At 44.3% G+C, this 15,467-nt stretch overlaps 1 protein-coding gene across 1 annotated transcript in view; it reads right to left on the reverse strand.

The window, feature by feature from the left end:
- DIPK1A (divergent protein kinase domain 1A) overlaps positions 1–10,120 on the reverse strand; it is an 81,129-nt gene extending 71,009 nt beyond the window's left edge. The window contains exon 1 of the mRNA XM_075287866.1: positions 10,034–10,120. The gene's annotated coding sequence lies outside the window, so the exon portion shown is untranslated. The remainder of the gene's footprint in view (positions 1–10,033) is intronic.
- Between the last annotated feature and the right edge of the window lie 5,347 nt (positions 10,121–15,467).

Consider the following 15,467-nt stretch of genomic DNA (forward strand, 5'->3'; position numbering starts at 1 on the left):
AGAAGATACAAATGTCATTTCATAAGAGACTGGGTGTCAGCCTAGGAGGAAGATAGGCGTTGTGCTTCTGTGTATTCTAGGACCCATTTGGCAAACAGGTATTCGGGCCTTGGGAATTCATTGTGTTCGGCCTCTAGGTATCTACACACTGGAAGATGTAGAGTATATTACTTATTTGGAATGGAGAAAAGGCACCCCATCACCATCACAGTCTGGACATCCTTCATCCCAAACCTGGATGTAGTAAATCAGTTGTAGACTACTACCCCTATTGGGAAGCAACACTGTATCACCTGATGGTACCTGAACATCAGGTACCACTCAGGCCCCCCTCATCAGTGTCCAGCCTGGGAGGTGGGCTGGAGGAGTATACTCAGCCTACCATGTTTCATCACCACGGTCACTTCTACTACCACCATCTTCGGGTTACCTCCATTGGGTTGCAGTCCTTACTGTCATCTCTTCATTGGACATACACAATCCAGTCACATTAATATGACCACCTGTCAAAATCCAGAATAACCACCTGTGACAGAGCGGACCGCTGCGAGATGTGCAGGAAGAGAGGGGATGTTGTGATGATATCACTGGTATGTTGAGCCGTGCCGACTCTAGTGCCGTGACCAGCTCTGCTAGGTTACGCGGTTGAGCATCCATGGTGCGAACAACCCGATCAAGGTGGTCCCACAGATTCTCGATTGGGTTCAAGTCCGGGGAACTTGCTGGCCAAGGGAGTATGGTAAACTCATCCTGGTGCTCCTCGAACCACGCACGTGGTTGGATTGCGTGAACTGCAGATCAAGGTGCAAGAAAACGGGGCTATGACCCCCCCCCCCAAATAAACAAATGAACACTTTTGAAGGGTCAGACATCAAAAGAACAATGTCCCAAGGAAGATTCTGCATGATATGTACGTTCCTTTAAATTCTATTATACAATTATTCCTATTCTATGGGGCCTTATCCTTAATGACATTTCTACTATATCTACAGTAGACGGAGCTTCCCACTACAGAAGAAGAGACCTGATGGCCTGATAATCGCGTAGGCCATACAAGATGGACAAATTTCATTATCAGAGAGGATTTATTAACATGGGAATAACAAAATGATATTTGCTTCAGCGATGACCAGATCAAGACAGACTTTTTAGTTACGTAAGAATGGATGTGAGTGAACATCTTGCCTTAGGCCTGGCTGGAAACGCACGTTACAATTATCCAGCTGTATATGGGGAAAATAATAAGTGCTTGAGAAGGTCAGAGGCACTTATTGTCGCACTTGGAAGTTTTCCAGCATGTTGTTTAGTAACTCCTCAAGCAATGAAACTGATCTTCCCCTCTTCTCACAGGAAGGAGAAAAACGGCCTTTATCCCCTCTTTGTGTCTAGAAAGGTCCAAGGGCAGGCAGATGTAACACTGGCCGCCCGTGCCAAAAATGTATTTGCCTTTTAATGGTCACTTTTGCAACGAGCCGTCCCCTCAGTTTTGGATAGGTTGGCCCAGTCCAATTTTATGGTGTGCAATTTTATTACCCTTTTGTCGCCTCATCTTTTTACACAAAATTTTCATGACTTCATTTCAGTAATTATATCATCCATCTTGTGACTCAATTTGCTGAATTTTCCATATAAACTTTTTCAGTACCGTGAATAAAATAAAAATGGATGTTTTCAATCTGGTTGCCGCATCCAGGGCCGTGTACAGATGTGAGAACAACTTCTCTAGTCCTTACCTGACCTGACATACACGCAATAACACATTTCTAAATCTTAGTATATAGTAATAATAAAAGAAACTGGTACAATAGAGGAATATGAGGTCAGGAATGACCCACTGCTTACACGGCTAGCTGCAGTCAGAACAACACTAAGAAAGTTCATATTACAACAGGATTTTTTTTTACTTTTTATTTGCTAAAAATTTAGGCCCCACATTGCAGAAACGCAGCTTTTTTTGTTCCAGATTTTGTTGCAGTTTTTTTAGCCAATGCCAAGAATGGCAACAAAAGGAATGGGAAATATATAGGAAATTCTTATATTTCTCCCTTCTGCTCAATCCACTTCTGGCTTTGGCTCAAAAAACAGCAACAAAATCTGCAACAAAAAAAGCTGCGTTTCCGCAACGTGGGGCCCCAGCCTTAGGGTGCATTCACACGGTGTAACGTGCTGCGTGATGTGGCACGAGTACGCCGCGTGACCCTCTGCGTGCCGTACACGCTCCCATTCATTTCAATGGGAGCGGGGATCGTATGCGCCGCGCTAGTTTGCGGCCGTGCATTTATACACGGCCGCAAACTAGCGCGGCGCATACGATCCCCGCTCCCATTGAAATGAATGGGAGTGTGTACGGCACGCAAAGGGTCACGCGGCGTACACGTGCCACATCACGCGGCACGTTACACCGTGTGAATGCACCCTTAAAGGGGTTGTCCAGGATAAACTAAGGATTAACTCCTAAACTAAACCCCCATCTCCAGCCTAACTTTGTAACAGACCATCAAAATATAGGTCGTGCTCTATTTTTGTCTATTTTCACTGATCCCTCCATATAATGTAATGTATTAATAATAATAATACATTTTATTTATATAGCGCCAACATATTCTGCAGCGCTGTACAATTTGTAGGGTTCAAATAAAGACAGAAAGATGCATTACAAAGAAAGTCATTTCACACAATGGGACTGAGGGCCCTGCTCAAAAGAGCTTACATTGTATGAGGTAGAGGGGGTGACACAAGAGGTAGCAGGGGCGGCATTGCTTATGCAGAGGTCAGACAATTTTGTAATAGAGGTGACTGTCATTACCCAAACATAAAACTTTATGAGCCGTCACCAGTCATGTCCTTTAACATGTGGATGGAGCTTGGACCTATAAAGTTAGCCTGAAATGGCATCATATCATGTGGGGAAATGTGGGAGCGGGGACAGAGGAGGGTTACATTTTGGGGATTCTACTTATAGTACAGAAGGGTTTACGTTAGAGATTGTGATAGGCCTGTCTGAAAAGATGCGTTTTTAGGGTGCATGCACACTACGTAACGCCGGGCGTGTATGAGAGCCGTACACGCCGGCATTACGGCAGACTGCCGAACACTTCCCATTCACTTCAATGGGAGCGCTTGTAAACGCCGCTGTTACGAGCGCTCCCATTGAAGTGAATGGGAAGTGTTCGGCAGCCCTGCTGTAACGCCGGCGTGTACGGCTCTCATACACGCCCGGCGTTACGTAGTGTGCATGCACCCTTAGTTTGTGTTTGAAGCTGTAGAAATTGGGAGTTAATCTGATTGTCCCGGGTAGAGCATTCTAGAGAAGTGGTGCAACTCGGGAGAAGTCTTGTATACGAGCGTGGGAGGTTCTGATAATAGTGGATGTAAGTAGGTCATTGAGTGAGCGGAAAACACAGGTTGGGCGGTAGACAGAGATGAGGGAGGAAATGTATGGAGGTGCGGCATTATGGAGAGCCTTGTGGATGAGAGTAATGTATTGGGAATCTGTGAAAAAGAGCGCCCCTCAGGGTTAAAATGGCTGTGAACAACAGTTGTGTGAATCTAGGCTTAGGCTATATGCATAAGAAAGTGGGGAAAAAATAGAGATTAAAAACGTATGATATGGTCAGTTTTTAACGTCCATTTTTCATCAGTGTGTCACATATCTTTCATCAATTCTGTCCGTTTTACATCAGTTTATCATCGACTGTCAATTTAAAAAACAAACAAACAAAAAAAAACATGATGTAAAGTATAACACCTATTCTGTGTTTTATTCCCCCTCCTGGTTTTGGCTTTCTTACGGCTATAGTCACATGACCAAAGCGATTCTTGGCCTTGTTTTTTTCATGAATCCATATGAGGACGCTTCATTATGGATCCACTTTCTTCACTGGGGAGATCTGATCCAAGAATTTGGTCAGGAAAAAGCTGTGCTTGTATTACTTTGATCAGATCATGGTTGAGCAATTCAGTTGTATGAATATAGCCTAAGGGTATGTTCACACGCAGTAGATTTGTTGACAAAACATATGACTGAAATGATGGACGTATGATAGACTCGGACTCATCCATGTGCATGGGGTTGTTTCAGAAGCAGGCACACAGAAATATATGGGGAATTCTTACAAATTTCTGCAACAAATCTGCAGTATGTGAATATGCCAAATGAGTGTTGGATTGTAAGGGAAGTTTTCCTACGCAAGCTCCATAGGGTAACTACCATTTCTAGAGTCACTCATCTCAGGGTGAAGCAAATTGGACTAGAAGCCTGGAAGACTGGATACGGAATACCTAGTGTTCCATATTACATATACAGTGCCTCGGAAACAATGCTTCTAGCGGAGAATACGGCTGTAATAATGTATATGTGATGGAGCATGTGACAAACTGAATTCTCGTGATTTTATGCAGGAAAAAGGAAAAGTCGAAGGGCGTATTCACACAACAGTGAAAAATGGCTGGGTGATGGTCGCTTAAAAAACATGAGAGTCAATTAGTCTATTCATAGGCCTGGTTTTCTTGACGGAACAGTTTACAGGTCCATAACGGATAAAAGTGACATGTTCTATCTTTGTTCTGATGCCAGAAATCTTAAAGGGCCCTTGTGTGAACCCTTGATATTCCCCCAAGTATGGTTCAGAAAGCAAAAACCTGATTTGTGCAAAACCCGATTTATACCACCTTTAAGTTGCATTGGTGGGTGCCCAACTGCTCAGATCCCCATTGATCAGTAGATTTTTGTCCCTCATTCAGAAAGGCACACAGTCAGGGGCATAACTTGACGGGGTGTAGTCGTACTGGGGCCCAAGAGCCCTTAAGGGGCCCATAAGCACTGGCATCAGTATTGAGATTGCATCTTCCATCTGGCCCATAAACCAAGGAGACCCACAGATTACCACACTAAAGTTCCCGTAACCATCACTATCAAGAATTCACTGTAGGGATGAGGTAGGGGGCCCTGGACAAAAGATTGCTCGGGGCCCACAAGACTTTAAGTACCACTCCATTCTCTGCAACTCCCATGAATAGAGTTGTGCACACCCTGTCCACCCATCACAAATATCCCATTCTCCGGGTCAGCGGAGGCATAAGGGCTCCAATGGATAGGATTGGATTATTTCCTTTTCAAGCAGGTCTAAAACAAGATGCCACAAATGTGCCGGATTGTACCAAAAAGCGCTAAACTGTTCAGCTGTGGTCAAATTATGCGGGAAACAGACTGTCACGTCATTATACTGAAGCAGCTCTCGGCAGGCAATGCCCTGGTGTCATGGCTTCTGCTTTTACAGGATCCCTGAGGGACAGGACAGATATGTTATAATACATTATAATCTGTTATCCATCTGCCGGATCTGTCATAATCTGTATTTTTTTTCTCAAAGGAATAAAATATTGCAGCACAATTTCCTTTTATCTCCAAGCTTTAGATAATATAACACTTTACGTATATGACAATATTACAATTTCGCATAAGAACCGTATATTAGGCATCAAAATGGAATCAGAACCTGTCATCGGAAAAGCAAATTAAAGGGAATGTGTCCCCTGAACGCAGCCCCGCAGGTAGATAGGTTAGCGTCATCTGGAAAATTCGCCTGTTGCTGAGAGATTGTAGGGTTTTGGGGGGGCTATATTATTTTACCAAAATTAACTAGATTTGCCAAAGTTCTCCCCCACCTTGTGCAGCCACTATATACCTGTATACCCAAGTCATACAGTGAAATGCATAAACCAGTGCCTTGGATATAGGACGAAGAGGAAGTTACTGAAAAATATAGAATAATCTGCTTTATCATAGAACAAACTGTATTATCAACGCGTGTGACTCGGTTTTTCTTTATTTACATACAAAGTAGTCGATATCATATAAAAGCAAGTGACGCCAGTCCTGGAGAATGAGAAATACGGCTGAGCTTAGTCTAAAGTGTAAGACCTTATTCACACATCAATGCTTGTAAGCCAAAATCCATAGCAGACCAAATACGTTGAACACGCAGAAATCTTTCGGTTGTACCTGCTATATACTACTGTTATACCTACTATACACTTCTGGGGTTGGCTTATAAACACTAAAATAACCTAAGTAGAGATGAGCGAACACTGTTCGGAACAGCCGTTCCGAACAGCACGCTCTCATAGAAATGAATGGAAGTGGCCGGCATGCGGGGGGGTTAAGCGACCAGCCACCGGCAAATCGTACATGCCAGGTGCTTCCATTCATTTCTATGGGAGCGTGCTGTTCGGATCGGCTGATCCGAACAGTGTTCGCTCATCTCTAAACCTAAGGCCTTACTCACATGATCAAGTCCATCTGGGAAAGGTGTTCCACTCTATGTAAATGGAACCTAAGGCTATATTTACACTACTGTTATTAATGTTAGTTTCTGTCATAGGATGATGGCAACAGACATTAACTGTAAGACACAGACAGAGCAAGCTCCTGCCATGTTTTTATTACATCATGGCAAATGCAGACTAAGAGAGGGGGGTTTGTCTGTTTAATGTCCATTGCTCTTATCCTATGATGGATGAGAGCAATAGACGGTAGTATGAACCTAGCCTTAGTGAGTTGCAATGCAGTGAGCTCCAGAATGGTATTGTACTGAACTCACCAGCCGTTCTGGAACTCAGTGCAACATAACCCACTATTAAGTAATAAGTTCCATCCCAGTATAAAATGCTATAGATCATTGGATTCTCCCTATTGCCTGACCAATTTGTTTTTTCCTTTTATAATCCGTTCACACATTCAAAAGATACAACCCCTGTAAGGTTATAGCGCCGATTCTCCAAGTGGGCGTAACCTTATGTTTTGGAATAAGAACATATAAGAGAATTGGAGCTAGCTTACATATAACCTTCCAGGGGCCATATCTTATGAATGGGTGGACAGATTTTAAAAATAAAAACAGCAAATTGTTCAGAGGAACAGCGTGAATCTAGATGTGTGTTATTTAGCATTTTCTACTTGGTGACAGGTCCTCTTTAAGTTCGGGAAATACATCCTGCTCACGGACTGCGTTTCCTGGATGGGATTTGGTTGTGAGAATGCCGCATTTATGTCAAGGCCAGCGCCGTACCTCCCATGAGGCGACCTGAAGCGACCACTTCAGGCGGCGCTATGCCAGGGCCCCGGGGAGGGCGGGATTTTTGCTTACCTAAGCCAGTCCAGGACAAGTTGACCTAGACTGGCTTAGCACCGAGTGGTGGATTGGGGAGGCCAGTGGAGCAGCGATGCTCCAGCAGCCTCCCCTCACGCTCAGGCAGAGCGCAGGTCCTCTCCTGGCCTGCTAAGCCACGCCCCCTTCGCTCCGCCCTGCCCCTTTGCTCCGCTTTCTGTCGTCCGCCTCGGGCGGCGAAAAATGCAGGTTCACCCCTGGTCAAGGCCCCAGATAGCAAGCGACAGGCAAAAGGTGCTGAGGAAAAAACTGCGGTGGAAACGCGCTTCTTTCCACAGCAAGACTGCCAAGTTTTCCTCTGCAGACTTTCAGTCCCTATTTTGCTTATAAGGAAAACGCTGGCATTTCCATAGGTATAATTGACATGCTACGATTTGCAAAAGCTCAACTGTCTTTGAAATCGCAGTGTTTCCACAGATATTTTTCTGCAATGTGTGGAGGGGATTACCTAGAATACCATTCACTTGGCAGGTACTGTAAAACATTGCGGTTTTTGGTGCAGTGTTCCTGTCATGGCTAAAACATAACTTTTTCACAACATGGGTGCCCAACCTAAGCAACACTTCTTTGCACTGCAATTGTCATTTAATAGTTAAAATGCAAGACCATGGCCACTGTGTTTACTACTGCCCTAATGGAAAATTGGTAATAATTTTACTAACAGCATTGTCCAAGTTAGGCCCGATTCACATTTGCGTTCGAGTTTCCGATCGGGGAGTCCACCTGGGAAAACCGAGAAGAAACCACACGGATCCCATTATAGTCTATGGGGATCTGTGTGCTTTCACTGCACACCTCTTGCCAGTGCGTTTGGTATTCCATTCGGCGGACTCTCCCGAACTGGATACAAATGCAGATGTGAACGAGGGTTTAGTTGTGGACATGTCTCAAACTCCTGATCGCAAGGTTTTTTGGAAATTGGCTCAAGAGATGGCAACAATGTAACAAGAAAAAGTAACCATTGCCTACCTGTTACATCTTCTGATGCCTCAGTGGTCTCCACTAATGCTGCAGCAATTACATCACATACTGGTACATCATTCATGGCTACAGCACTGTGACCACTAAGGCCAGGGATTGGTTGCCACATTAATATGAATGCTATATAATGATATTATCACCGGAGGACTGGCAGGACCATTAGAACAGCAGCACTGGCATGGCAGCAGATTGCATGGTTAAGTAGCGGTTTTTCATTGTTATTTTATATAGTGCCAGTGTCTGCTCCTAGCCAATATTCCTTAAGTCCCAGCCAACCCTTTATGCCTACAAAACTGCTGATAGACTCCCTTCAATGTCACAGCAGTAAAAATCTCTGCAGCATGTGAACATACCCTCAAGGAAAGATTTCAGTTCCTTCTCATTCACCTGCTTCCACGCAACTCACCAAAAGTAAAAAATCAGGTTCCTGTCAAGTACCTCATTAGCTAAAGTAGGTAGTACATGGGTACTTAAGGATAATCACATATGTACCTTTCACAATAAAAGTACCTGTCAGACCGCTTTATACAACCCCTATAAATATCCCACAAATAGATCCTAAACTTTAAGTGAAAGTCTTACAAGACATTCCGCACGTAACACAGTTACTTTAATAGAAACCAAATTTGATGTCACTTGAGAAGCATCAGAGGACAGAACTACTGCACAAAATAAAATTGCTCTTCTAGAATTCAGATTGACGTCTCCACATTAAAGGGGTTTCCTATAATCAGATTTCAATTAAAAGCTAAACATTTTTAGAAATAAGATTAAAAACTTTGAAGAGTTCTAAAGATTTTCTCTAGCTATCTTAGTGGCGAGTCTGTTGTCTTCATAGGTTGCCGATGGATACAACCATGAATGAAGGAACTTTCTATGGTCCAGGACTTGTCAGAAACCCGGCCATGATGTCCTTATTGTGGACAGGTTATCAGGCAGGGACACTACACGTATCCGGACACGATAAGGAAATCGCCGCTGGGTTTCTGATAAGTGCCAGACCATATCAAGTTCCTGCATTGACAACCGATCAAGACCACTGGTTAGAAAAAAATCTTTAAAATGCTACAAACTTTTTCAATATTTATATTTAGAAAAATGTTCAAATTCTAATTCAAATATTCTATTTGCAGGAATCCCCCTTTAAAGTCTATAATGTCTGACTGCGCTGTTCCACTCGCTCCCGACACCGTTAAATCCACCCCATACAATCTCTGGATTTTGATTACAGATATGGAAGAAGACTGATGAGTCTGAATGTATACTTATTGCCACATCTGCATTCGGGAATGCAAATCTCCAGCTCATCCCATTATGCATACAGCGACGTCAATTAACAGCTAGTTACATAATGACAGCATTAAGTAAGAAACAATGCCATAAATAAACAAATAAAAAAGTTTATCATTTACTAGTCACAAGCATCCAACCCCCCAGGCTAGAAGCAATTCATTACCCTATAGACGTCCCATGAGCCTCATTCATTACAGGAATCATAAATACAGTGCCAAGGATCAAGGGGGCAGGGTGCCAGTCCGGTACATTGGCAGAAGTTGTCTCCATTTCCTACCATTGCCTGTATTTTAGGGTTGCACAGAATGAGGGCTGCTGGCCAGCAGGGTTTCTGGATAAATGCAAAGCATTGTTAATGGCTGACTGCATCCAAAATCCTATAGAACACTGCTTAGGTGGACCCCAGCAGAAAATGCCATATGCTGCCAATATCAGAGCCCCCCCATGATTGCAGCCATGGAAGAAGCAGGGGCATTGCATGCATGTAAATAGAGAGGTACCCAGTGATGGTGCCCTGGCTGCCCATCTATGTGCACGATGGTCAGGAGACTGACAGCTTAGTGACAGCAGAGGATAGAGTGTGGGGTTACCTGGGCTGGAGCTGGCATGGTCTGTGCTGCTGCTGCTGCTGCCTGTGCTGCTGTCTGCTCACACGTTAGGTACAGGAGCTGTGGGGATCTCTCAGCAGGAGACGGCCGACAAATCTCGCGAGATGTGACGGCTCAGCCGGCTTCTCGCAGTCTTTGCTGCTAGTGTTACATTCCCAGCATAGTTACTATGTGACAGCCTGTGGGCAGCCCGAGTGCCAGCTCTATGGCTGCCTGCTCTATGGCTGCCTCACTTCTAGCATCATTCTCTCCACTAATAGGACAGGGAATAGGACTCTTAGCACTGCAAGGGTTAAATGGTCACTGCCTTGTAAGCATTAGATCCTGGGACTTGTGGTCATGTGATGGCAGATTAACAAAAATCTAGTGGGACGATGGGGAAGATGTGTTTATGGGGCATTTGGGAAGGAACTCGTAGGCTGTGGCTACATGGCGACCTTGCGACACCTAGGGTTACTGCTTAAATCAGTGGCGCAACTAGGAATGGCGGGGTCCCATGGCGAACTTTTGACAGGCCCCCCCCCCAACCGACGCCGAAGACCTCGACTGACCCCCTCCTACGCATTACTACGCGCTCTATTATACCCCATAGTGGCCCCTGCACACAGTATTATCCCCCATAGTGGCCCCTGCACACAGTATTATGTCCCATAGTGGCCCCTGCACACAGTATTGTACTCCATAGTGGATCCTGCACACAGTATTATGTCCCATAGTGGCCCCTGCACACAGTATTATGTCCCATAGTGGCCCCTGCACACAGTATTATGTACCATAGTGCACCCATAAACAATTATTATACTCTGTGGTCTTTTCTGACCCCAGAGTATAACAATTGGAGACCCAGGGGGAGAAAAACATAAAAAAAACTCTGTTACTCACCTATCTCCCGTCTCCTACGCTGTTGGCCTCCAAAGTAGTCCATCTTCAATGACGTCAGACGTCACATGACCCGGGACGCAGGCCGGGGTCATGGGACATCAGACGACTAGGCCGAAGTCTGCACAGATCGTGGAGAGGTAAGTAACAGTGTTTTTTATGTTTCTTACCTCTCCCGGGCTGCCAATCATTATATTCAGGAGTCCGAAAAGACCCCCAAGTATAATGATAACACCGGTAGCGGCTGTCACCGGGCCCCTAATGTCCCGGGCCCTGTGGCAGCTGCCTCTGCTGCTATGGCGGTAGTTACGCCACTGGCTTAAATAGAAGCTGCACTCCATTCACTAACATTAGATTCTATGGTCGCAGCCAAAAGTTGCCGTGTAGCTCAGTGGTGTAACTAGGAATGGCGGGGCCCCATGGCGAACGTTTGAGTCACTGCAGCAGGTAGCGGCCTATTAAAAGAAAAAAAATCTGCAGCAGTACCAGGCCCTGTGGCAGCCACTACCGCAGCTACCCCAATTGTTACGCTCCTGGTGTAGCCCTAGCCTTAGGGGGCATTTACATGGAGTAAAGAGGCGCTGATTCTGCCACAATAACTCATGTAAGAATCAGCGCTGATAAAAAGCCTCCCATTGATTTCAATGTGTTTCACGTGGAAAACGGAACTCATTGAAGTCAATGGGAGTCTTTTTATCAGCGCTGATTCTGCCACTAGTTATCGTGGCAGAATCAGCACCACTTTACTCCGTGTGAATGCCTCCTTAGGGTCCATTCACAAAACAGAGAAAACGGATCGTGCAACCTCCGTTTTTTTTTTTTTTGTTTTTTTTTTGTTTTTTTAATGGACGTCACACAGCAACATTCATTTCACTGCCAGTGATTGGGGGACATCCACATGACTGTTATTTGCCAGTCTGTTCTCACAGACTGCCAAAATATACTGTAGCTCCTAACCTATTTTTGTCCGTTTACACGGATCCCTCCATACAGTGTAATTTATGGTGAATCCATGGAAACAGCTGCTTGTTGGGTGCAAAGTGGCAGTTTGCACCTTTTTCATGTGAATCTAGCCTTAGGATGGGTTCACAATTACATTTTTTTGATCTGTTCAGCCAACAAATCTGAATTCAGTACTAGTCTATGGGGGCGTTCTTCACAGCTTAGCAACATTGCTGGACGATGAAGAACGCTCCCTCTGACAGTACAGGGCTATGGATGAGTATTATCAGGGAGGGCGTTCCTCACCACCCAGCTAGACTGTCAGGAACACCCTACTGACACTGAGGTTGGTGCCTAAACAGTACGGATATCTCCAGCCCCCGGGCACACAATGGGAAAGCCGACAGTGTGCTGAATTCAGTGCACTGTCTGCTTTCAAGTGGTATTTAAAACCGCATGTGCCCGAGGATATGAAAGGTCCTCTTTAAAACAACCATGTGACTCCATGGCCTTACAATGTTCTGCTATGACATTGCCTCTAATGATTTTTAATGAGGTCAAATTGCACATAATTTTACCTTCACAGACAGCAATGCAATGGACAGGAAACTTGCCTGCAACTTCATGGTCATGACAACCTTGGGGTCACAATGCAATAAAATTCACTCACATTACTTGCCATAGTGAAGTTTGACACTTGTTCTTTGCATACTTAGTGGTTGTCACAGCCAATATTGTGAAGCCCAGCCGTACAGACAAATCATAGTTCTAAAATAGCCTTAGACACTTATTTATACCTCACTAGCACACATACTAACATTTAAAAGGTTATTCACATCTCGACAAATCATTGCCAAGATAGAAATAAATACTCCTAAATCCAGACCCCGGGTAGGGATTTATAGGAATACCCAAGCAGTGCTCTCTACATTGTTTCCATAAAACCCATAGAAGTGAATGGGAGCTGTGGAAACAGCATAGAACATTTATATGAACTGTTTCCTTTACTGAACCTACCGGAGTGGTGTAATACAGCTGTACTATGCTGTTTCTATAGTTCCCAGAAGTTATGGAAACAGCGTAGAGCAAAACTGCTTGGCTGATCCCATAAGTCCCACTCTAGGGGTTGGGGTTTGGGAGCAGTTATTCCCTATTATTATCTAAGCAGACAGACAGGGGGGTAATCATTTACATCCCCAAATCTAAACATGTGAACTTTTCCCCCTTTAATGCCACTTTATGGGCAGCATGGCAACTCAGTGGCTAGTCTTGCAGCGCTGGAGTCCTGGGTTCAAATCCAACCACGGACAACTTCTGCAAGAAGTTTGTATGTTCTCCCTGTGTTTGCGTGGGTTTCCTCCCACACTCAGAAGACATACTGATAGGGAATGTAGATTTTGAGCCCTATATAAAATTGCAGCAGTATATGTTGGCGCTATACAAGTTAAGCAAAATATTGCGGTTCTTCTTGCAGCGCTTTGAACAGAAAGTTCACAGAGTTCTCCTCTGCGGACTTTCTGTTACAATTATATCTACACAGAAGCCGCCAGTGTTTCCGTAGATATAATTGACATGCTGCGATTTCCAAAACTGCGCCGGTTTTTGCTGCAAAGTGGGCATGGGATGATGGTATGAATCCCATTCACTTTGCAAATACTGTAAAACGCCACGATTTTTCCTGCGGCTAAATCTCTTCATTTCCGGCCCGTGGGGCCCGGCCTTACAGGGTTGAACTGCACCAGAGAGTTTGTGTGAATAGGGTCTAATGATGCCACACATGTAAATCTGCGCATATAAAAATTTAGCAATGCCTATGTGTTGCTAAATTCCACGTAAAAGAACTAAGACCTTACAGGCTTCTTCCAAGAGAGACATTTAGGATTTAGAGGAAGAAAGGAATATAGATGGGGGGGGGGGGTGTTTCCTGCCGATTCCCAAGCTGCCCTCTAATGTATTGTGATAGGTGAGCGACACTTTGGTGTGGTATTTGAACCAAACTTTATTGTACCTATGTTCGCACACACTTGCTTTTCAACTCTAAGTATATTTTAGGGTTTTGCATCCCTCTAGTGGTTGTCATGTAGTCAGTACAATAATATATATTCTATTATTTCTGCCTTCATATTATAGGTCACCAAGGTTAGATATGAAGAGCAAAGATAACTCTAAGGCTACACTCCCCAACACCCTTGGGGTCCAGAGTACTGTTTAGTTATGTGACAAGAGTGGTGGCCTAGGTTGGCTTGTAACCCTATCTGAAAAACAAATTCCCCTTATTAACCAGAGCAAAGGAGGGCTTATGCTAGGTTCACACTTGCGGCGGGCTCTCCATGGTTTCGGCCCATTGGGACACCTGAACAACGGAGAACTGGTCACTACATCAGTTATACACGGAGACCAGCAGACGCCATTGACTATAATGGGATCTGCCAGGGGTCAAAACTGAACTGAACTGTCAATTTTTGGTCGTCCCTGGTTTTTGATGGAGACTGACACAGATGTGAACCCATGGTTTTCTATACACATCAATGGACACTATATCGCTGCATTGGAAATATTGACACAATGGCAGCTTCTCTTGACAGGGGAGCTGCAAAATAAGAAGGGGTTAGCCAGTCAGGGCATATTTGTGGCCTTTGCTAGTAAGTAGGTTTTGTGCCCTAGTTCTGAACACGTTGAGATGGATGCTGGGTATTCTGGCAAGTGCCTGCACTTTTCCTCTTCTTCATTTGTTCTTGTTACTGTGTATCTGCATCAGATGGAACACACTTTCACTCGGCAGTGCTAATCTCCATGGCGAATCATACATCTTGTGCTTAGGTAGCTTAGCACTAAGCAGGTTATAGGCTCAGCGTCTGATGTTTCTAATACTCTGTAATCAAAGTAAGGTCACACTGATACCCTTATTGTTATAGTGAAAAAGATCAGGCTGCAAAGTGGAGAAACATTTTACTGCATTTTTTTTTTCTTTTTTTTTTAATAAAAACAAACATTTTGCTGTGGGTGTTGGCAGCGGCACCAGCTAAACGGACTTGTCAGTATATAGAAAAATCGAGTATTCAGTCAGAGAACAATTTTATCTTCTATTTGCAGACTTCAGATTCCAACATGTGTTTTTCTGCATCAAACGCAAGACTTAAAGCTGGCCATAGAAATGATGTTTTTCAGTGTCCTCTGCCAACTGAGATGAACTCACAATCTAATGTCTATCTGTCAGAGCTCTAAAGACTCATGAAATGCTTTCTGCCCGATGGGGAGCTCACCATATCCCCAAATGAAGAAAGGAACTACAATACAATCCCAGTTGCTTGAATAGAGCTTTGTGGCGGCTTCCTGTATAGTAATTGTACAGGAAGAGAAGAAGCAGGAAGGACCTCAGTCCCTTTGTCCTTCTGCTTACTTGTGGTGGCATAGGTCACGCTCACAATGATCGTAGAGTTATGGCATATCTTAGCTAGGAGCCGTGATGTTGCAATATTTCAATTAATATCTTTCGATGTGAGTCTCATAAGAATGTGTGTCCAAACTTTTTGTCTGTACTGTATGTCTCACCAGCCTCCCAGCTATGTCCCTGACTGCAATGATGTGTCAACCA

This window comes from Leptodactylus fuscus, chromosome 9, assembly GCF_031893055.1.
Source record: "Leptodactylus fuscus isolate aLepFus1 chromosome 9, aLepFus1.hap2, whole genome shotgun sequence".
NCBI classification, from domain to species: Eukaryota; Metazoa; Chordata; class Amphibia; order Anura; family Leptodactylidae; genus Leptodactylus; species Leptodactylus fuscus.